This window comes from Pseudopipra pipra, chromosome 24, assembly GCF_036250125.1.
Source record: "Pseudopipra pipra isolate bDixPip1 chromosome 24, bDixPip1.hap1, whole genome shotgun sequence".
Taxonomy (NCBI): domain Eukaryota; kingdom Metazoa; phylum Chordata; class Aves; order Passeriformes; family Pipridae; genus Pseudopipra; species Pseudopipra pipra.
In genome coordinates this window covers 7,046,591-7,069,956 of record NC_087572.1, presented here as the reverse complement: position 1 = coordinate 7,069,956, position 23,366 = coordinate 7,046,591, and the positions used below count along the sequence as shown (strand labels likewise).

Sequence of the window (23,366 nt, the reverse complement as noted above, 5' to 3'; positions counted from 1 at the left end):
AATAAATCTGTTGCCCCAGCAATGGCTTTCTGGCCCTCAGATATACAATAATGCTCCAGAAGGAAGCTGCCACTCTTCAGGTTTTTTGAGAAAGTCTATTCTTTGATAGTACTTGTTCAAAGATTCTCCCAGGTCCTCTTTCTTATGCTGCCCATTTGCCACAAGGTTTATAAGCTATCTTTGCTGAGGTCCATGCTCTGATGAAAACACAAGTTTACTTGCTTGTGTTGCAATTTGGATTCTTGTGCTTTGCTCTGCTTCAGCCACTTAAACAAGTACTACATCTGTTGCCACTTATTCAGGGATGTCCCAAACTGTCCTGACTGCAGCTCTGGAGTGTTGCTGAGCTGGATCTGATGCCTTCTCACTCCCAGCTGCATATTCCCTTGTGCTATGCACACTCACACACTCCTATCCCACACATTCATACAGGACTTCTCTGGGCTAAAACTAACCTCCCTAAGGTAAGAAATAGTGGACAGAAAAATGTTTGTCCCAACACAAAGGAGTACAAAGTATGAACAAGGGTGAAAGTGAGCAACATAGAAACAAGGAAGGCAGAGGCAGAAGGCAGCACTATTTCTCCATCAGTGAGACTTCCAACTGCCCATAGCTGCCAGGTGCATTTCTTAAGGAAAACAGTGACAGAGCTCTTATTAGCTCCTACCTACATAAGCACTTCAGGAGAAATGGGTTTACCACCAGAAACTTCCTAGATTTGCACTTAACTTTGAACTCACACCTTCCTGAAGAAGCTAGTGCCTGCACATGACACCGGCAATGTGGGACCTGCCCTCGCTGCCACCCTGCATCCACATGTTTCTCTACCGCATTAGTGAAAACAGCTGAGGACACTCTGAGCTTAGGGTCATAGAGGCAAAGGATAACTCTGAAGATCTACGGAAGGACCTTCCAAGTCTAATGAGGGAAATGACAGATGATGTTCAGTGTAGATTGGCATTAAGTTACAGACATGGAAAAAGTATCCTAACTTTACAAGTAAAATAACAAGCTTTCACCTTACCACAACCATTCAGGAAATTATCAGCTCATTGCTCCACAGTGGTCAAAAATGATGTCTAACACTATGAGATCCTAGTAAAGAAGTGCAACACAAAAAGAAGAGAACATTAATTTCCCACTGTATCAACCCATGGCGTGTCAGCATCTCCAAGGCTGTTTGCAATTCCAGTGCCACCTCAGCCTCTGCTGCCAGCTAGAACAGATATACAACAAAGCTAGTCATAAGTATGATTTCTGAAGAGGAAAACCCTGACAAACAAGAACTATTTAACCTAGAAAATTAAATGACTCAGAAGGAATGCAACAGTTCTATAAGATTATGAGTAATTGGGAGAAGACGGATATGATCAATTTGTCTCTCTGTGCAGTCACAACAAACATGGAGAGATGCTCCTCATGACATGCAGATAGGCTGTTGGACTCTGCCACAGGATGCTGTAGATACTAGAAGTTTCCATGGGTGCTGAGACAGTACACAGAAACTACTTACCACGGGTTTGCCCTGTTTCAACTCCCTTTCCTAGGGCCCTGTTCTTGGCCACTGCAAAAACACTGGGCTAGATACGCTTGTGGTCTGATCCAGGACAAACGCAATGGCCTTGGGTAGGAAAGTCAAGCCCAGCTTGAAGATCTGTCCTGCTAAGACTTGGGTCAGGAGCTGGGTGAAACCAGAATTATGGCAGAAAGAAATCACGGATAGTGGCTCTTCATGGACAGGTCTTTGCCCTCTCTGGAAGGCCAGGCAAAGCAGCAGCTATGCTTTGTTTTATGACTTCAACAAGATGTAAAAACCTTGGATGCCACATTGCTCTAAAGCACAGCTTAACAGCGAGAGTAAAGAATGGGTTCATCTCACCCACAAGTCAGGCCCCAGCACACTCCCAGAGGTGGCAGAGCTACAAGATGAAGCCGAAGCAAACCCATCATCCAGGTCTGCTGACAAATCCTCTAATCCTGAAGCTGACACACAAGGTGACTGAGGCGACCTACTCCTATCTTCGGTATTTTAAACCCCAAGAAGACTGCATGGCTAGGCTGTTCAGATGGGCGCTGTGGGCTGGACATAGGCAGCTCTGTACTTGCTTCCGCGCTGCTCAGTATCCGCTGCTTCAGAAGTACTTTGGCTCCACAATCGCCTGGAGGTGGAGGCCCTGCAAGGAGGCAGTAACATGCAATTTCACTGAAGGAATGTTCTGATCTCATGTCACAACTCAAGACAGAGCTGTCAACAGATTATTTAACAATCTAATTTGCATCTCATTTTTTAAGTAGGTGTTTTGTGCCAGCATCAATGAACAAGACTGCTCATTGTCAAGAGCAACATATAGTCCTAAGTAGGCTAAACTCTGATAAAGAAGACTGATCCCAGTTCAGGGAGGTTCTCACCTCTAAAATCAAGCCAAAGGTAGAGTCTGAAGTATGAAGATCTTATTTTGTGAAAACAGAGAAGGAAATAGAACGTTCAAATTCATGGTTGCGCTGGTAATTACCTTAACACTTCTTAAAGCTGAGTAAGAATCACACTCAAAAGATGAAGAAGCAGAAGACGTAAGGAATCTTGACTTTATTGATGCTTTTGATAGCACATTCCATGTGGATTCCCATAAGCATAGTAGGGAAACACATGCCTAGAGGAATTATGATGAGCCAGAAATCCCAGGACTCCCTAAAACTGTCCCTTGATGGCAAGGGAAGCACCTAAACAGAGAATGGGTGGACTCACAGCAGAAAGCAGAGGTAAGTGTTCTTCCACCTACCTACAAGGCCATCTTGTGCAAAAAAGGCAAGTCATGCTCTGGACATATTAAGAGAAGAGCTTTACACACAGTAAGTGAAGTAATTTTTTTTCCCTGAGGATCTTGGTGGCACAATACTGTCTTCAGGGCTTGGCTACAGGTTTGTACATGACCATATAAAGGGACCACCAAGCCACTAATGTGTTATCCAGGAATCAGTCATAGTAGCAGGCAGCTCTGTGCTGCACTGAAGATGCAACTACAGTGTCACAGGGGCTCAGAGGCACAGATCTCCTCACAAGCTGCCTGTTCTGCTCCTTGCTGGCTCACTCCCGTGTCCCACTCACACCCCACCTGTATGGAGGGCTCAGCTACCTGCAGGATGGAGCACAACCTCAGCATCAAGTACCCAGCACATCTGCAGTGCCCCACCATCACAGGTACCAAAACAGCTGCTGAAAAACCAAAGGTGAGCAGGGCAGGCCTTTGGCATCCCTCCCAGCTCTCCTATGCTGGGAAATCCAGCTGCCTGACCTCAATGTCCCACCCAGACCTATTGCTGTACGGTTTGAGGAAAGAACCTGGCTTAGCTCTCTGCTTCAACACTCCATCTCCTTGGATGGTACCGGCATCCCCAAAATGTAGCTGCTAGAGCTGTGTATTCAATATAAAAATGTACAGGCACCCTCCACAGATAAAAAAAAGAAAGTAGGCAGCACCATCACATAATCTTTCACCTGATCCCAGTTTGCTACCTAAGGCCATGTGGATCAATGGCCCCTTGGAGACTGCACTGTCATCACAGACCAAAGAGAGGATTCAAGGTACACCCTGTATCAGTACATGAGACTAGCTTAGGTCTCTCCTCCGTGCCAAGGCCAACTGGCATGGATCAAGCCCCCCTGCCCTTTTAAACTTGCTTTGCCTCCAAACATGACAGACCTTGCTAAATCCTGATCCATCCCCAGGAGATGTCTGCGAAGGTCCAGGCCAAGCCATGCTAAGAACTGTACAAACAAAGCAGCATTGATGACGGTGATCCCTGGCTCAGGATTGCCCTCACTCCTTCGCACTAGTAGGAAATATCTTTCGGGAACAGGCAACTTCTGGCTCTATTTCAGAAAAGGTGCCCTGTCCTCTCTGCACATTTTGCCCTGTGCTTCCTTCTGCTCTTTTCACGCAGAAACTCGCTCTGAGCAGGCTCAGCAGGCACTGGACAGGCCCTCAGACTAATGGCACAGTAGCACAAGGAAATAAAATGTGACCTGAATTAAAAATGATCATTCATATTTCAGTCTAAATTTAATTTTTTCATTAATCCTTACTAAGAGCCCTTTAACTCAGTAATTCTCAGGAGACTTCTAGGACTGATTACCCTGACAAAATTCAGTATTCAAGATAAGACCAGTTTTAACTGCTCTCTTGTAGGTCCACTTTATAAACCATTATCATTGCTATCCACGCGTTGAACAGAACAGCCCTGCCACTAGAAAGAAACATGATCATCAGAAATCTTCCAAACCAGTAAAAGTTCTACCCCAAGTCTCTGTAGAGTTGCTCTTGCTGGGGGGATCCCTCTTCAGGGTATGCTGCTCTTCCCTTGACTCATCTGCAAGAAGCTGCCCTGGCCTGGCTAACACCCAACACAGTCTCCCTGCGCAAATCCACCACTTGCTGTGCTTAGTGCAGATGCAGGAGATGAATTTGCTGGGATTGTTTCAGGACCCTACTGTTGGATGGATGGATGGACAGCAGTGCTTCTGCAGGCATGCTCAGCAGCCTGGCCTGTGCTGTACTTGCAGCCAAAATGCTTGGGGCTGAATGAAGGCTGCAATTAATATGAATTCAGACTTGTGGAAAGGCCCCTGAGGAATACAGGGAATTTGATTCAGGTTACAGGTGCCACTGCTGTTGTTCCTGGAGCAAACCAGAGTTTAGAGTTGAACTGCGTGTTAGAGGAGCTGCAGTGCCCAGTGTGCAGGCACACTGGCAGCAGCAGCAGCACTGCAGTAGCTCAAGCATACGCTGGAGCCCACTGCAGCTGTCCCACTCTACAGCTTTTGGACAAGCATTTGTTAAAGATGGGGGAGAGACTAGCAGCATACCTCAGCTCAGCTGCCTGGGGAACGGCAGGGATTAACACCCCGTGAAGAGGCCAGGAGGAATTGGTCAGCCATTTGAAATGCCTCTGGCATAAAGGGTGGCCAGCTTGGGTTACACCAACAGCATCACTTCTAGCTCCAGGCAAACCTTTCTTGGCCAGGGAGGAGACTGTCTCCTATCTGCTCCTTTTGCAATTCATGAAATCTACACACACTAAACCAAGACATTGGGTGCTGTTACCCAACCAAGGTGCTATTGCCAGCTCTGTGTCTCTTCCAGAGCTCTGCAGGAGCAGCAGCTGAGTGGAGCAAGCGTCCAGGACAGCATGTAGGCAAGATGAGGCACGATGCTCCAGCGGGACGCCCTGCTGTTAGCGGGGTACCCACCCACTGCATGCACTGACTCACAGGCAGCATAGCCAAAGCCTGTGTGATTTCTCCCCAGTCATGTGACCCAGGTGGACCTCAGGTAGAGCGTCTTACAACCACTTGTACAGATAAATGAAGGCTCGCTAACCAACACACTGCAAGTAATCTCCAGATCCTTCATGGCACCCCAACACAAATTGTTGTTAACCCTGTCCCCTGGCTGTACCACAAATATTAACTGTGATTTTGGACTCCTTTATAATAAGTGGCATTTTTTTTCCTTCTGAGCTCCCAACCTGCAGCTCTTTTGTTCACTGGCAAGTGTGAAATCAAATGAAAGGAAATATTCAGGAATTTATGCCACTCTTTCAAATGTGATTTACTCAATGAAGACAGCTGGGTGGATTGGAAGATCCTAACAGCAGTCTTTGTGTTCAATTTATTGCTGAAAATATCCTCAGGTAACAAAAAATAACTAAAATAACACTTACAAACAGATCACAGCCTGGATCTTCTAAGGAACAACACTGCCTTTGTGAGAGCATGCTTGTAGCTATGAGGACTTAAACACATTAAACCTCAAAATTAATGCTCCATGGACAATAGGGAGACTCCAAGACAAGCTGCCAGGATGGTGCACACGTGGGAGCTGTGCTACTGAAAACTGCCCACTCAAAACCCTTGATGAATTTATGGATGAAATATGTTCACTTACAGGCTGAGTCCTCAACAGGACAACAGACAATTCACACGCAGAGCATTGTGCCAGGACTGGGGCAAACAGGGCAAAAAGGTGAGGGCATCTCATTGCCCTGGCAGGCAGAGACCACCTGCATGCCCTGAGCTACAGACCCTGCTCTGGGCAAGAGCTGTTAGGATTTCCCTTAATGCAGAAAGAGACAGCAGAGGGATACCTGGCCTCTGCTCCCTCTTCCCAAAAATGGGCCAGAGCAATTCCCCATTTGCTTGTATAAAGTGTCTCCTTTGACTAGGAGGGCACCGACACAGCAGAAGAGCCATAACTTCCCAGAGAGATCACCCTCAGCATCCATTTGCCTCCTTCAGTAAGCAGCTAAGAAGCTGTTTCAAGTCAGAAGTGTTGGATAGGATTTCCATCAGGAAGGTCCTGAGTCATACTTCTCCCACAGACAAGGGTGAGTAACATTACCAAATTCAAAGTTCATCCATCTCCCACCAGCCTCTTGTCCATAGAGCACGAAAGAGTTAAAGATGCCATTCAACTCATCATGGCTATCAAGGGAAAACTTGGTTCCAAATTTTCCATTTCATGCTGCTAGAAAACCAACGACCTTGAAATACCCTGTATTAACAAGAAAGGCAGTTCTACAGGGCAGCCTGCACTTTTTTTAAGTCCACTGTATGTAATGGACAACAGGGACAAATTCTATTGCTCTTAAAGCACACGTATTCCTGCAAGCATTACACAAGATGCTAATGAGGAAATCTGCAGCCTCAATGCCAAGCATTAATTTATCTGAATCTCATCCTAAATGAAGATTGGAGCCAAGAGGGCATATACTTTTGTTATAGCATGTTTAAGAAGTGGAGAGTGAGAAATAGAGCATAAGGCACAAATGGCAGCAGAGGATCACCTCCAGCACTTTTTCAGGGCATGGCTGTCTAACCTTGCTCCCTGACATTGTTATTTATGTGTCTTTTTTCCCCCTGTACTCCCTGGACTGAAGGAAGGAAGGATGTTTCATAGGAAGGACTGGCATGGCTGTGCTGAGTTGGGACCACAGCACTTCCCCCACCACAGCACTTTCCCCACCACGCTGTTCATCTCTACAAAGGAGGGAAGGAGTGGGAAATTCACATTTTCTGTCTCGTCTTGGTTGCCAGTAAGGGGATGAAGTTAACCCTAGTCCAGCTCTTGCTCCAAATAGGTTACTGTCCAAAGCCGGAGCAGGTTGTTCAGGACTGCATCAAGTTGTGAAAATCTCCAGGGTCGGAAATGCCAGAACCCTTGGGGCCTGTCAGACCAGTCTCAGGCTGAAAATTATTTTACTTTATGTTCAGTCAGAATTTGCCACGCTGCAACTTCTTGCACCTAGAATGGGGCAATCCCCAGAATCAACCTAGACTGGGGGATGAATGAATTGAAAGCAGCCCTGCGGAGACAGACTTGGTGGTACTGGTGGATGAAAAACTCGACATGAAAGCTAACTGTGTCCTTGGCTGCAACAAAAAAAATAATGGCCAGCAGATCAAGGGAGGTAATTCTCCCCCTCTGCTCTCATGACACTCCACCTGAAGCACTGCATCTGGAGTTCTGGAGTCCTCAGAAAGACTACAGTGGGTTCACACAAGGCCACAAAAAGGATCCAATGACTGCAATATTTCTTGTCCGAAGAAAGACAGAGAGTTGGGGTTGTTCATGCTGGAGAAGAGAAGGCTCTGGGGAGACCTTGTTGTGGCCTTTCAATATATGAAGAGGGTTTATAAGAAAGACAGAGAAAGACTTCACCACGGACTGTAGTAACAGGACATGAGGCAATGGTTTCAAACCAAAAGAGAGTAGGTTTAGACTAGATATTAGGAAGAAATTCTTCCCTCTGAGGGTGGTGAGGCCCTGGGACAAGCTGCCCAAAGAAGCTGTAGATGTTCCATCCCTGGAAGCGTTCAAGGTCAAGTTGGATGGGGCTTTAGGTAACCCAAAGGTCTAGTGAAAGATCTACCTCAATTTCATGACACTTCAGACACCACCTCACTAGTACTAGGCAGAAAAGAACAACCTTTTCTTTTGATCTGCCCCACACTCAGTCACTGCCATGCCATCAATGCTTTGCTGACACCATTCTTGCTTTTGCAGAGGAGAGGTGGTGTGCCTCACCAGGTCACACACAGCTAGGCTGCAAAGCAAGGACTGTGCTTAATGCTCTCAGCCACATGCTGCAGCAGTCACAGCAGTCACCGGAGGCACACAGGCAGAGATTACTAAAAAAAGAAAAAAGGAGAAAAAAACCAAAACCAAATAAACCCATCCTGCTCTGCAAATCCCCTCAAAGAGTAGGCAGCAGAGGAAAAACTGAATGGAGATGATCTGTGGGTAAGGACTTGGGAGTATGTTTCTGTTGTAAGACAGGCAGAGAAAGCAAGCCAGAGGACAGGGCTCAGGAAGGGAAATGTGGGGCAGGTGACCTAAGCTTGAGGAGTACCACTTGGCAATCAAGGCAGTCAGCAGGGCACAGCCATTTTCCTGCACTTAGCAGTTATTGTTTCACTGCCTCAAGCCAGCCGCTCAGCCCAGCTATTAAACACCAGCTACCAGCAGCCTGTTTGCTGTCTAAGCTCTGCAGAGACTACACACCCAGAGAGCCCCCCCATCTTCCCATCACTGCAGGAAGAGAGCCCCCCACCTCCACAGCTGGTCATAGCATTGCTCCCGCAGTCACCTTCAAACACAATTTCACGGCTTTACCAAAGCACTGCTGATACTTGTTCACCCTTTCACAGTCCCTCTGTGACAGTGGTTACAGACAAAAGGAAAAGCCCTACTCCAAACTCTGCTTCTTGCTGCCATCCTCTGCCCAATGCAAAAAGGCAACATCCAGAGAATTTCAGAGCATATGCAGACAGTTTACAATATACTACAGCCAAATCTCAAATAGATACATCAACTATTACGTCACACGGGATACCTTTATGCAAAGACATTAATCACACTCAACAGCACTAAAAACAATCCCAAAGAGCAGAATGGGATACAGACAGTAAAGTGAGAAGCCTCATTAGGAATTCTCAATTGCTGCAAGTTCAAATTCTCACCACAATGCAGTACTAGCAGTTATTTACTATCATCCAGGAATTATTGTTTTTCAGTAAAACAGACATATTTCACGCTACCTGAGGAATTAATGTTTTTGCAGCTCTGTTCCAGATCCTAGGTCAGGAAATCTCCTTTCTATTCTGGTAAATTCCACTAAGATAGCACATGTAACAACAAGTTCTTGGAGCAGTTCATCAGATTTTCCCTTTAAGGTAACCCACTGCACTCCCACGTGAGGCATAGGCACCTCAAAGGCACAAGCAGCTGAAAGTGCTGCAGTGGAATCAGATGATCAGCGAGTGCAACCTTGGAGCCTCTGCAGCCTCTTTTCAGCTTTGGAAACGTGTCCTGCGATTTTCAAACCAATCCACCAGGGAAGATAAAAGGCAGTCTTGGAGCTTAAAACCCAGATAAGGCATATAAAAGTAATTTATATTAAGGCAATTTTGAGGATAAATGTGAAAACGAAGTCTGACAGATTTTGCTGCAGCTCTGCAGCAAAAGCTGTCACTCCCAGCTGTATGGAGCTGTGCAGCACGCAGCACAGGGTGGCAGGGCTGACGACACCAGGCAGCAGAACCACACTGCCAGGAGCCCTTGCTGCATAGCCCAGAGCTGTTCTAGCTTTCTGCAAGCATCTGCATTGCACGTGACAACAGAGGAAAATGTGAAAAGTAAACATTCAAGGTAAAGAAAAACATTCTTGAGTTAATTAAAGAGTTGCTTGAGCTTATTTCATCATGATCGGTCATGTAGAAAGGCACATCTTCTTACGATGAAGCTACCACTTTTAGAGGTCAATTAGAACACTGCAACACATACATGAGAAGTACAAACACAGGTCCTACCATGTCACGCAACAACGTGCTCTCTCTTTCACTCCCACTACACCTTTTCCTACCACGGCACTTATACTTCCAGTGCAGTGTGCTTGCTGTCGCCTGCTCCTGCCCCCTCAGAGTAGATGGGATGACTTGCTACGTGTTGCTCACTGGCTCTCTGAGTGGGAGGGGTGCTGTCCTGCAGCAGAGGTGATGTGTGTCACCAGAAGGCACCCTCCTTGGCTGCCCCGCAGGACTGCTGTGTGGTGACACAGGTCAGACAGCCCTCTCATATCACCTGCCTACAGCCACAGCCTGACACATGAGCCCCAAGCTCCAGTGGTTTTGTAATACTAACCATCAGAGCTGAATCCTACCAGGGCTAAGAAGGTCTCGGTTCTCATCTCCTGCTGCTCTGTTTTCTCAGAGGTGTGCAGTGTACACTCAAGGATGCATGCCTGGTCTTGGCCACAACACTGTTTGCAGGGAGCCTGAATGAAATCTCTCCTGCTATTTCTGAGACAAACAATCACAAATCCAACCAAGTAACATGGGGTTTTGTGGCAAAAAAAATCTTATTTATATCAACACCCCCCCAATCATCAAGTTTGCAATTTGAAACTGCAAACCTCAAAACCGCCGAGTTAATGAGTTAATTCAGTACTAAGTGAGGCTTGATACTACGGCCTCAGCTGTACAGTAGGTCAAACTATGACTTAATCGATGGCTTAAAAACCAATTAGCTAAGTAAATTCAGAACTATAAACGTTTACATGCAGGGGCTTGTCCAATCAGTACTAATTAAAAATCACTAAAGCTTACACTTTCCCCTTTGTGACTTGAAAGGGCAAAACCACATTCCTCCCAAACCAGGGCAGACAGTGAGGGGTGGTGAAGAAGCGCCCATACTTGGCAGTGCATGTTTCCCCTGCTTCATCCTGGAGCACCCAGGAGCCCACCTGTGAGAATTGGGAACTGCCCACAGAGCCAAGCCTGCCTTGTGCCTGCTGGCAAGGGAGGACAAGGGCTGGCACCAAGCATGGCTGGGTTGTGGACAGCCAGAGCAGCTCAGGATGGCAGCTGTTACGCTGCAGTGGGCTGAGAAGCAGCTATACGGAAGTTTCCAGCTCACACAAAGTATTTACACACATGAGACCAGTGCACTTTGCTGGCCCAAGTTCAATACAGCTGATCAGACCCCAGACAACAGGGCTCAGAAGTTACTTTGCAAGGAAGACGTTTGAGGTTAGCTCAATCCAATCAAGCTTTGACAAACAGGGCCAAAACTGTTGAGACTTAATAAATACAGGAACTTTTCCACTGAAGTACTCTAAACATGGTGTCTCTACTCCTCTGCTCAAACCTGGGCAGCGCTTTGTGCAATCAGGAATTTTACAAAGGCAGGATGTCCAAAGTGAAAGCACCATGAAAGCAAGGTGGTGGCAGAGATTTGAACAGAGACAGCAATACCTAGTATGTTCAAGGGATGCTATCACTGCACAAGTGACCTCACAGACTGCGGACTAGATCCTCAAACTTAAGTTTCATAGTCATTTTCAGGTGGCACTGCACTGCACCTGCCCCTTTCTAGTCCCATGCTTCCCTTTCTTGACCAGAGTAAAGCACCCTGGTAGTCAGGCTGGGAATCAGGCAGGGCTAAAGGAGTGAGAGGGAGGCTGATGGTTAATTTTCATGCAGATCAACTGCTCCCCGTGGCTGCATGGAGTTTGTGTCAGCTGGAGCAGGGCAAGTCCACTTCCTCCAGCAACAGTGCCCACCTGCGCTGATGTAGCACTTCCAAATCCATGACTGGATAGGATGTGAAAATCCCTGTCTCTCCTGCAAGTAGACAGAGTTGCAGCAGCAAGCAGCAACTCTCATCTTCGCACTGTCACACAGAAACAAACTTACCAGTTGATGTGTCCTTACACTTTATAATGTGTATTTTGGCAACTTTGTTCGTAAGCAAAGAAATTATCCATTTAATTCCTGGAGTTATTGATGCCAATCCTAAGGGGTTCCACTATGTGCATAACTTCTCCCACTTTCATGGCCCAAGGCTGCAAAGCAGGCTGAGTGCTGAGCGTAACATTAAAACCTCTCTCCTTTCAGCTTGTCACCCTGATAGTGCATTCAACTTTCTGGATTTTGTTTCTACGAGAAATTCAAATGTTCAGGAATGCAAGTATTAAATTCACTGCACAACTTCCGTAAGAAAGCACAGAAAAATTCTCAGCTTTGTTTTACATAGAAGGAAACAGAAACTGCCTGTGAATGGCGTTCATACTTCTGTGCATGCTGAGGGCACACTTAGGTAAGGCTATGTGTTGCATCTGCATATCTTACTCCACCCTGGCAAGGGTTAAAGAACACAGGGCTTGAGCCGATCCTTACAACCCCTTATCTGTCAAAATTAGGGCCTTAGCAGAGGAACATCACTGCCAAAACCTAAGACAATGCCAGAGACACAAAAATATTAAAGCCTAAATTGCCATATTCTGATGGCTGTTATCCAATGCCACACTTCATATTTGATCATCTCAAAAAGCACTGGTTTTCAGGCTACTGAATCAGCCAAAACCCCACTGACTTCACAGAAATAGCATGCCTGGAGTGCCTTCTCAGAGTCAGGGTGGTTATGAAAGCTCCTAAATCTGGACTATGAAAGGCAAATGGTTTGTGGGTTTTCCACTAAACTGATTCTGTCACCAGCTCTAAACCCTCAAATCTGGAGAGATGTGTGTGTGCAGTGAATGGCCACAGTTGCCATTTGGAGCAGGCAGCCAGCCCCTGTTACCCTGGCAAACAGCTGAGCTTGGACAGGGAGATTAATCCCACCTTTGGTGACTACGGAGAGAAGAGGACATCAAATTAAAGGACTAAAGCCTGTCAAAGATTCAGCTCATCTAAAGCAGAGAATAACAGAACAGAAGGACGAAGCCAACCACCGGCACTGGGAATGCAGGAAGTGCTGGCAAGCCACACCTGCTCATCAGCTATCATCAAGTATTTGAAAACACTTGTGCTTTCTACTACTTCACATGAGTGGATCCGACCATTACCCAACGCAAAAAGTTTGTACATCGGGCCTTAGACTTGCAAAAACCTAAGTAACCACGCCATAACCATCACAACGAGGGCTCTCTCTTCCAACACATTTTAAGGGCTCCCATGACCTGCACTGCACTAGTCAGTACAACACATATTACTGCTACGAATCATCTACAATTCATCACCCTTGCATGAATCTTCCAATCCTAATGGCCTCCTAAGAAGATTATTTGCTTCTTTTTAGTGTAACAACTGTATCAAAATTGTTCTTTTTTGTCATTTGGCTCAGTCATGCCAACCACACTTTTTGAAAAACTTCCATTAGGAAGGAAGCCTTTGGTTCCTCACAGACCACAGCCTGTGGTGGGAAGGAAAGGTTTCATGGAGGATGAGTACAACCTCAGAGTGCCTGTGTACAATACTCTGGTAAGGTGACACTCAAAGAGGTAATCACCAACCCATTTGAACAAACAAAATTATGTGGTCTTGATTGCAAGGCATACCAGGCTTTTAAACATTATCATTTCTGGTAACAGCTACATTTGAGAGTTCTCTTTTTTAACAAGAGTTATTTTTGCCTGTATTTCCTAGCTCACATTAAATAATGAAAATCAGTAACTTATTCTCAGTTGGGCCAGATTTTCAGAACACAGAAAAAGCCAGAGGGCTAGCGAAAAGCTCACGCTGTTGTAACTTATTTCTACTTCCTAGGAAGTCAAAGTCAGTCAGGCTGCCCTGTACTGGAGTGCAGAAACTTTACCATTTATAGGATTAAAGGGAAGTTGGGGCTGAAGTGCTACTCAGAACAGGAGACACGGGGGGGACGTGGCTACTGTTGAATTGCACTGTTCTCCCACACTCTACCCCGATTCACTTCTTTCCACAGGAACTTTCAGCAATAACTCCAAAAGAAACCAGCTCTCCATGTCCTCCTCCTCCTCCCTGCAGTGGTACAGAGGGCTGGCTGCCCTGAGCAGCCCCAGATGGCCCAGGTGTGATCCTGGTGAGGGGGCCCCATGCCCAGGAAGGGTCTTGCACTTCAGGGCTCCCTGCACAGTCATCACTCCCTCGGGTCTCCTGGAGCCCCAGGGTGGGGGAGTCAACCTGGCAGGCAGTGCCGACCATTTTTTGCCATCCTGACCACTGTAGAGCCAAAACAATGAAGGAATTATACTTCTGCGAGTGCCACAAATGCAAACCATCCATGAAGCACGCTGCCCCTGCCGAAATGTGCCAGCTGGCCGCTGGCTGCACAAACTGACCAGAGCACAGAGCTGTTGGTTCTGTACTCACACAAACTGTGACACTGAGGAACACTGTACCCCCTCACTGTCCTGAAGGCTGGGAGATGCATATCTCTGCTAAGAGACTGTAGGCATGCAGTAAGTTGCTGCATTTTTTCCCTAAATTCTGAATGCCTGAGACTACTCCAGGGTTGTAAAAATACTTGCCCCTTTCCACTGTCATCACAGTAGTATCACTCAGAGAACGTGGCTTGCCCACCCCAGCGGCTTTCAGTGAGAGACTCAATAGCAACAACCCCAATACACACGGGTAGCAATGAGCACTCCTTCCCGTGATTTTTGTGGAGGATTTTAACAGAATTTATGCATCAATTAAAATCTAATCCCACTGCAGCTAACTTGAACATCCTGATTAGTTGGGATGGTCACTTTAACTTGTGTTTAATCGGTTTAAAGGCTTCAGATGTAGCATTAGAAGGGAAAAAAAAATGCAGATTTGCAGTGAAAGTGCGGTGACCAAGGACAACCAGCAAAGGTCTGCTGTGCTGCTGGCTTCACATGGCACGTGGGACACCTGACAAAGCCAAATGGGGTACATTTGAGAAATTCTAGGAAGACGAAAAGTTTCACAACGCTCCATCAATTAATTCCTTCATGACGGCAGAGCAAAGAAAACTGAAGTGATTAACAAAGGCAGAGCGTCGGACAAGCAGATATATAAAAGAACGTTATTAATTATATGATAAGCATAGGCAGGCTAGAAAAAAAGGGAATTCAGGAAAAATAAGCATCAGGAAAGGGAGCATGTGGCTGCAGCAAGGAAAAAAAATGGTTATCCACAGAAATCGCGTTAAGTGCCTGGAAATCTCCAAAATCTCAACTCCACCAAGCCCCAGCTATAGGTTAAGGACCTTCCCAGAGGTCCTGCTCGCGGCAGCCCCGGAGGGACCGTGGTGCCCTTCCCGGGCGGGGACCGAGCCGCTCTCCGCTCAGGAAAGCGGCTGTTCCGGTCCCGTCGGAAGGAGCCCGACGGCGGCTCCATTTCCGAGCGGGAGCCGAGGCCCCGCCGGGCGCCTGAGGGCCGGGTCGCCCGCGGGGAGACCCCACCGCCCCCGCCACTCCGCGGGCGACCCGGCCCTCAGGCGCCCACCCGCTCGCCCAGGAAGCGACGGGAAGGCGGCGGTCAAAGACAAAGCGGATGCCTCAAATTCCTCCCCGCCCCGCCGGTCTGCGGCACCCCCCGCCCGCCCACTCATCGCCCACCTCTGCCTACCTGGGCAGCGGGAGCGGCCGGGCCTCCCTCCCTCCCAGCCCGTGCTTGGGCAGCCGCAGCCCACGGGGGGCTCCGGGGCTCGGGTGTCGGGTGCGGGCGCTGACAATGAGGGGAGGGACGCGGTACCGGGCGGTGCTTGACGTCAGCGGGAGCGGGGCGGGGGCTGGCGGGCCGGCCCGGCCGCGGTGCGGAGCCTGGAGAGGGCGGGGAGGGAGCGGCCGCCATTTTGGGGGGGTCAGGCTGCGCTTGGGGGGGGAGGCAATTTTCCGAGGTGCCCCAGGAGAGAACCGGGCGAGGCGGGTGTTGTGGACGCAGCGTTGTTGGGCGCAGGTGAGGTGCTCCCATGTTTGGTTTCACGGTGGATTTGTGGTCCAGAGCGCGCCGGATAACCCACTCCTCAGCCCCGGCCCGGGGCTACCACTGCCTTGTGGCTTTAGGGGCCGGTGGCGAGACGGGCAGTGCCGGTGCCGGCTCCCTAAGAACAGGGCAGAGTCCCGTGCCAGGTGGCAGAGCGAAGTTTTACCCTATCTCGTCGTTGCATCCCCTCCTTCAGTGCCATCTCCCGGAAAGTTTGGGACTTGGTGTTCAGTCCAGCTGTGGTTGGTTCCACGTCTGGTATGTGCAGCCCTGAGATGCTGAGATGGGATCAGAGACAAGAGATCCCCCCAGCACTAACCGGAAAAATCTGCTCCCGGTGTTCCTGAGCTGTAAGCAGAGCGCCGGGACTCCTGACCGGACGGGTGGCATGGTGAGGGACACCGGGGAGCATGGCTCCGTGCTCTGTACAGCTGAGTCCACAGCAGACATGGTCAGGCTGATGAGCAATTCCAGCCTCCTGGCCAGTCAGCAAGACAGGACAGGCTCCGAAGGCGTTGTCACCTTTGGCCACTGTATCCTTAACTAAAGTTGTCTCTCCAATATTGTTTTATTTCAGATAATGCCAAAGGAAGATGCTTCAAGTGCCAGGTGATCTGCTTGTAATGCTTTGCTAAAGTGTTGTCCTTGCTGTCACACCGAGTTTAAATATCACTCTTTAATCCTGTTTCCACAGCACAGCCTGAAATACACTTGTTCTGAATGAAGTGTCAACACTTCAGTGAATTCTCTAGGTTACAGCTTAAATCCAAGCTCACATGAAGATACAGAATGAACAAGACCTTGCTTGCAGGCGAACTGTGTAGTCATTCTTGCTGGGGAAAGTATTTGCCTTCCTGACACTCCACCTGTGCACCAGAGTGCAGCAGCAGAGGCATGTGCTCCACGTGCTCTGCAGTGCAACCACATTCAGTGGGTTTTGGCTCTCCACTTTACAGATGTTACTTCTAATTTCTGAACTGGTGTGAGGGAAGTTTACTAATACAATTCCAGCTCTTGATACCCATCTAGCAATGGCATTATCTGAGTATGACTGGGAGATGAAGCGGAATAATAAAAAAAAAAAGGTATTTATTTATTTCAGCAGGTGCTAAATGCAAACACCTCAGGCTTGCCAGGAGTTGGATACATTAGAGCCTAGTGTCTTCCATGTGCTTCTTGGATTTGCTGTGTTGCGAGAGGAATGGGGCCGTGCTTGGATACTTTTTCATATGTTTTATGGTGAAACTCATTGCCGAAGCATGATATTGGCACTAAAGGTTCCCAAGTGTTTCAAAAAAGCATGAAACATGAGGGGAAGAAAACTGCCAGGTGCTGCCAGGGGATCACAACAATGCCTCCTTTTGACTAAAGAAGAACCTGAAGAGATGTTAGGAAAGTATTGTTATATGTTTGGCATCCTTCCTCAGGCATAATCTCCCTTGCTGTCGTCCACATTGGTTTCCACAGGGAAAACAGCTGCAAGTGTTCATAGTTCAGTCCCCATCATTATGAAGATGGAATTTTGGGTGCTGAGATGGGCTCAGGGACTCCGGAGGACCACATTCAGGAGTGGATGAGATGAGAAGGGACAGAAGAGGGAATGTGTCTCCCCATGGCAGGCCCTCTCCTTGGTGTATCCTTCATACCATTTGTGTGGATCTCACCTGTTCATTGTGGTCATCAGTGTCTGCTGGCTGCAGCAGGCTCTGCAGGATCTTTCCTGGCACCGAGGGGGGCCGCTTAGCAGCTATTGAGGAGACATCTAGGGAGAGAGGTTTCTGCCAGTGGTGCTGGCAGCCTGCTTTGTGTTTTGGAAACCCAGCACCTGTCCTTCCAAGCCAAGAGACAAGCATTGTGACCATGCCCCAGTCTTTGGCGAGTCCTCATCATGCAGTAGTGCAACCAAGAGCAGAACGCTCATTTAAGGACTCAGTGGGAGAGATACTCCTCAGCCTCCTGTGCCACCAGATGCCAGCAGCACTGGCACAGTGAACTGCTGCTGGAGGGGAAGCACAAGGTGCAAGGTAAAGTCCCACCCAGCATGAGTGATGGAGGCAGATGAAGGGGGTGAGAGGGAACAAACTGAGCTGAGCTGATAAAGGGGGAGAAGGAAGCCCTTCCCCAAGGCGGCAACTGAACCAGCTGCTGAGTGGGGACTGCAGTGTGAGGAAGAGACAGTGAATGGAAAACCAGGGAATGACAAATATCAGATCTCTAGATCCAAGTGGGAGACACCCTGCTCACTGTGTGTGGTGCAGAAGCAGCATGGCTGCAGCTGGTGGTACAGTGCCTGTGGCAACAGGGCTGCCAAGCTGATATCCCACAGAAAAAAGCATAGTGAGTGAGGTTAGAAAATTAAAAATTTCTGTCCTGGGAAAGGAAATGACATAGAGGAAAAGAGAAAAACTAAGGAAGCTCTGGCTGCTCTGAGAGAAAGGAGCCATTTTTTTTTTGTTTTTTTAGTGTTTTTATGTATGGGGACTTTGTGCAGGCAGTGGAAGCTGCAGACAAAAGGACAGAAAGGGACAAGTGGAATGAGGGATTTAACAAGGTGAGGAGGCAACTTCAGCTCATGGCTGGGCTGGGGAGGTGCTGAACAAAAGGTATCCAATTGGCAGGGAAGATGGGAGCAAAGTAGGGAAGCCCAACTCACCCTGAAGGGTGAATGGGACCAGGAAGGGGGAAAATGACACAGAGGCTGGAACAGAAAGAGGAGGCAGAGGCACAGGGGAGTGGAGGAGGAGGCGCACTAGAGGTTGCACTGCTGGTGGTGTGCCCTTGCTTAGGGTGGTCTGGAGAAGACTGCTCTGCTTGTGGGCAGATATGGATAGCGGGGTGGGTTAAAGATGGAAGGAAGATGTGATCTCCTTAGCTGGAAGACTGTACCTGGAGAGTAGTATCTTCTTATAGTACATGATAGAAAGGTTGTTTAGTTCCAAGGGAGCAGGGTATAAGTAATGTGGGCAGATGTGACCAGAAATGATGGGCGAGGGGAGATGACAACACCCATAAAATCATGAATAATATGGGGAAGCAACAGAAGCTGTCAGTGTGTCTGACAACAGAGGACCCATATGGGTGTAGTAGCTTTAAACAAACAAAAGTAGCTCATACAGTTTATGCACAGCTTGGTAACGTGAGAAGTGGATGGCTCCAGGATGCCATGAACATCAGAGGCATGAGATTGAAAAGGGATTAGCCAAATTCACAGAGAGCAGATTTCTCAGGGGTTATTAAAAATGTCAATCTGAGTCATCTTCCAGTTCTTGAAGTCCCTGAACTAACTCTTCAGATATTCTTGCTATTCTGTACTCACTCTGTTTCTATGGTGAATTTGAGTGAAGTGTCTGAGTTGATCTAACAGCTTGCTGATGATGATACATGCAGTTCTGCATCCCTCCTAAAAGTACCTGTGCATCTGTGCTGTTTCTGCTGCACCAGTTCTGGGATTTATTCAGTTCATTAAACTGGCAGATAACTCAGAGTGAATACTTCTCTTCCTGTTTAGTGAGCTGAATTAGTCCACTGTTTTCTAAGCCAGTGGTTCTTGCTTCTCTCTGCAAAGCAAGATTAGATATTTTTTTAATGGAAGTGAAGATTATTCTGTTATTATCTGATTCCAGGTGTTCAGGTTTTAAGTATTTAGAACGTCAGAGTCATGATAAGATCCTGATATTATAAAAGCTCCCAACAGAGCTGGAGCCTTGGCTCTCCTGAGTGCCACACAGTTTAGGAATATTATTAAAACACAGTGAGTGGGGAAAAAAGAATCATGCTTGTCTGGGCAGCAGTGCTGCATGGCTTGGTAGTCTCACATCATTATCAGCACTCTGTATGGCAAACAACATAAGTTTTGTTGGGTTTGGGTTTTTGTGTGTGTAACTGTTTCTCGTTCCTAGAATCAGCAAGGTGCCACCATTACCTCCCCTAGGAGCCTGCAGCCATACCAGGGTATGGTAACAAAGGCGCTGAGAAGCAAACAGGCACATAAGAAACAGGTCAATGTCTTGTTAGTCTGTACTACTGCCACCTTCCTCTCAGTCAGAAAGCATATGCTATGGCATTACAGTGAGAACACTTTCTCCTCCTCAGACTGAGGGTTTTCTTATTTGTCTTCACCAGCTTCAACCTGGCATGCCAGGAGCCACAACCTGGCGTACCTGGAGAACACCAGGATGGGCAGTTGCAGTTGCTGGGAATAATAAACAGGATTTGCACACAGTAGGAGCAGGGTTTGTCTGCATGTATGAGACATCTCCACTACAGATTCTTCCATGTAAGTCTCATTTCCGTCCTTCAATCTAGGTAATGGAAATAATGTCTTCAAAGTCAGTTGAGCTTAGGGGATGTTTCATCCCTTCCTGGAGCAGACATCTTAAAAATGTCAGGTCTACACATGAGGCCAGAAGGGATGCATTTGAGAATGCCAAGGGTGTTTGCCAATATAATTTCAAGGTTGATTTCTGTCATCTTTGAAAGATGCTGGTGATTGAAAAAAAGACAAATGTCATCATACCTGTCATCAAGAATGGCAAGAAGGAGGATCCAGGCAACAGTCAGCCTCAACTCAGTCCCTGGGGAGACTGGACAGCACATTATCCTGGAAGCTATTTCCAAGCACATGAAGGATGAAAAAGTGACTGGGATTTACCTGACCAACCTTATTTCCTTCTACAATGAGACAACAGCCTGTGTGGAGGGTGTCAAATTGATTAGGATTGGCTTTATCGAGGCTTTTGACATGGTTCTGCACAGTGTACTTGTAGGCAAGTTAGTGAGATTTGGACTGGATAATTGGAATGTGAAGGGAATGAAGAACTGGCTGGATGGTTGGGCTGAAGGGCTCATATCAACCATATGAAATCCAACTGGCAACTAGTTCCTGGGGGCATCCTTCAGGGATGCACACTGGTAGGTTGATAGTGACTAATGTCTTTTTTAATGGCCTGGGCAATGAGCTGTCTTGCACTTTCAGCAAGTTTACAGACAACACCAAATTGGGGAGAACAATTGCAATATGCCTTAGGTCAGGGCTGCTACTCAGATGAACCTTGGCAGGCTGGGGAAGAGGGCCTCTCCCTCAGTAACAGGTGCTGGAAATACAACTGCTGTGAAGGTATGAGTTGCCACCAGAAGCTGGAGGTGGTGTGTATGTAAAGGAGGTGGCTTAGAGGAAATCTGGCTGAAAGGGCTCTTCACATTTTCTTCTGTTTCACCAGTGATGAAATCTAAATGCAAAATCTGTTATTGGCAACAATTGTGTGGAATATGTGTCTGGTCATTGGTATTTTGAAGACAACCATCTTGGCTGTATTGAAAAAGAATTCAGAAAAGTTGAATGAATTTTGCCGAAGCTGTTGGGAATTCCTCACCTCTGAGTGACAAGAGCTACTGAGAACCTGTGGCCAGATTGTCATAATGTAAATTGCATGGGAATTGTAGCTACGGGCTGTTCCTCTTGACATTCCTTCAAGGACTTGCAAGGTTTACCACAGAGGGAGTAGTAAACTCAAAAAGGAAAAGCAGGGTACCGAGAAGTAGTTTCTATGCACTACTGGTAGTTCAAAATTTGAACCAGCAGAAATTGTCTATCCATCATTAACTGCTACAGAATAGCCAGGAAAATATGAGCCATCACATCTTCATGGTATCAAAATACCTTTTTGCATTAGAATATCAGGGTGGCAAAAATCATAATTGTCAAGGAAGACATTCTGACACTATGTTACAAAGTGTCTTGTGCAAACACATTTCCATCATGCCATATACTAGTTACATTTACAAAGCAATCATTTCAAAAAGGATTTTTTTGCCAGGTTTGTTTGTGAAGATGTGATCTGTTCATCAGTAGGGCTTCATATATGTAAGTAGTCTTACATAATGTTATAGTATTAGTTAAATAAGAAGCTTTTTTGTTGAATTTTTTGTATCATCACATAGTTCAAAGTACAGGGGACCACCCCTGCCCTGCCGGGGCTGCACCAGGGAGGGACTGTCCCCCAGCACTGGTACCCTGCTAGAAAGAGTAGGGTGGTCCCTGAAGTGAAACATCACGAGAACTCAGGGAAAGGGGATAAAACTCTCCAGTGCTTCTGGAACTGTCTCTCTTGGTACTTGTGGTTTTGCTCACTGGAGCCTTTCCCCCGGGGACCAACCTGCTTCATCAGCGGTTGCTCTCGCTCTGTCGCAACCCAGCTTTCCCTCACCGTGGCAAGCTGTCACCAGTGCTTTTTGCCGTGGCAACTGCCGTCAGCTGCCTGAGGGGTGCCAGCGCCGCTGCCAGCCGCTGCCACAGCCATGCCAAAAGCCTGGGAATTTCCTTCTGGGAGCTGTACGGGGCACTGCCACCACTTGGCTCATGATCACCTGGTCCCAGCGCTGCTTTGGTTCCATCGTTGTCACGTCACATGGTTTTGCTTCGTCGGGATCCACGCTGCTGTCTTGGTGGCATAGGACTCCTTTCTTTGAACGAAACACTCTTCCAGGTTTTTCTCATTATCACCAAGGGAGAGGAAGTGGCTAGGTAACATATTTTGTGCTTTTGTTTGTTTTTGTTTTGTTCTGTATTGTTCTCCATTTTTTAGTAGAATTGTTATCTTTTTCCTCCTTCATTCAGACTCCTCGTAACTTCAAAATTTGTCAGTATTTGGGAGAAGGGAGTAAACAAAAGAGAAGTGGAGGTTTACCTCATTAGAGGTTCCACCTCCTGAATATATTGTCATTAAACCAAGACACATATACAGCATTTGTTTCCTCTGTAACGCCCTCACAGGGAACTGTTTTCAGATAGGTAAGCATGGCAGGATTCCCTCAACCCACAGGCTTTCCACGACCGACCATCTTTCTTTCACATTGCAAGGTTCAGGCTTATCCTGAGAGGATTGATCAGGTTCCATTTTCATTGTCCTGCCAGTCTTCAGTCATGGTGACTCTTCATTGCTGACACTTGTCCTCTTTCCTGGTTGTAGGAATAACCTGCACTGGAATTTAATGGTGCTGCAGTGAACACACGTGCTTTGACTTACATTTAGCTATTTCTTCTGTTCTCAATAAATTCCACATTTTAATTGAAATAACTATGTGCTGGGACATCTCAGTATGTACTTCAGTAGAAACATAAAATGTGTTTTAGGTTACCTGTGTGGTCAGTGTTGCAAGAGCTTCATTGTAGAGGCACTGAGAAATCACACAGCCCTTGTGTACCTTCTGTGAAATGAATTTGTGTGCTCTGGACTGCAATTCACAGAGCATTATAAAACATGGTAAATATGGACATTGATCTCTGTGACATGAGAGTCTCATCCTTTCCACTCAGAGGTTGTGGGGTGTTACTTATCTTTCATTTATGATTCCTAGCAAGTGTTTTCCTCTGCCAGTTCCATATCAGTTTTTTTTCCAATATGAGTTCCTGAAGCACTATATCAAATATTTACCAACATTAAGAATGGTATAATATTAGACTACATGCCTTTTTAAATTAGCTTATAATCTAATCAAAGAAATGGCCTAATTAGTTTACTCTTGAATTAAACAGTGTCATAAAAGCCCAAAGAATAGTAGTGGATCATCTTCCTATGCTGTATTTTGCCATTCTGTTCAT

General features: G+C 47.0%; 1 protein-coding gene and 1 long non-coding RNA gene across 3 annotated transcripts in view; one reads left to right on the top strand and one right to left on the bottom strand.

Moving 5' to 3' along the window:
- LUZP1 (leucine zipper protein 1) overlaps nt 1–15,559 on the bottom strand; it is a 38,169-nt gene extending 22,610 nt beyond the window's left edge. The window contains exon 1 of one of the 2 annotated variants that reach the window (XM_064635390.1): nt 15,410–15,559. The gene's annotated coding sequence lies outside the window, so the exon portion shown is untranslated. Of the gene's footprint in view, nt 1–9,097; nt 9,292–15,409 lie in introns of those variants that run through there. The other variant, XM_064635391.1, reaches the window with a different exon arrangement.
- A 186-nt stretch (nt 15,560–15,745) lies between these two features.
- Nucleotides 15,746–23,045, top strand: LOC135402332 (uncharacterized). The gene is made up of 2 exons (XR_010425089.1): nt 15,746–20,042; nt 20,246–23,045. It is a non-coding gene; the product is annotated as an uncharacterized LOC135402332 (long non-coding RNA).
- Nucleotides 23,046–23,366: the final 321 nt, after the last annotated feature.